The sequence below is a fragment of the Physeter macrocephalus genome, chromosome 7, assembly GCF_002837175.3.
Source record: "Physeter macrocephalus isolate SW-GA chromosome 7, ASM283717v5, whole genome shotgun sequence".
NCBI lineage: Eukaryota > Metazoa > Chordata > Mammalia > Artiodactyla > Physeteridae > Physeter > Physeter macrocephalus.
In genome coordinates, this window is record NC_041220.1 from 4831883 (window position 1) to 4832356 (window position 474).

A 474-nucleotide genomic window follows, 5' to 3' on the forward strand; every position below is an offset into this window, starting at 1 on the left:
GGCCTCTCCCGTTGCGGAGCACAGGCTCCGGACGCGCAGGCCCAGCGGCCATGGCTCACGGGCCCAGCCGCTCCGCGGCATGTGGGATCCTCCCAGACCGGGGCGCGAACCCGCTTCCCCTGCATCGGCAGGCGGACGCGCAACCACTGCGCCACCAGGGAAGCCCTCCCCATTTCTTTAAAGAGACATCAGAACTGTACAGCGTTGGTCTAGGATAGAACCAAAACACTTCGATGTGTTTAAGGTGGGAAGAAAAATACATTTTCTCTTTGTAGTGCCACAGTTTCAACCTAATCTGATAGAGAGAAGATTATGAGCATTTGTATTTTCCAAAGTTGTTACAGTTAGCAAGAATCATACATATTCTTAAAGTGAACCTTAAGGGGGCTTCCCTGGTGGCGCAGTGGTTGAGAGTCCGCCTGCCGATGCAGGGGACGCGGGTTCGTGCCCCGGTCCGGGAGGATCCCACGTGCC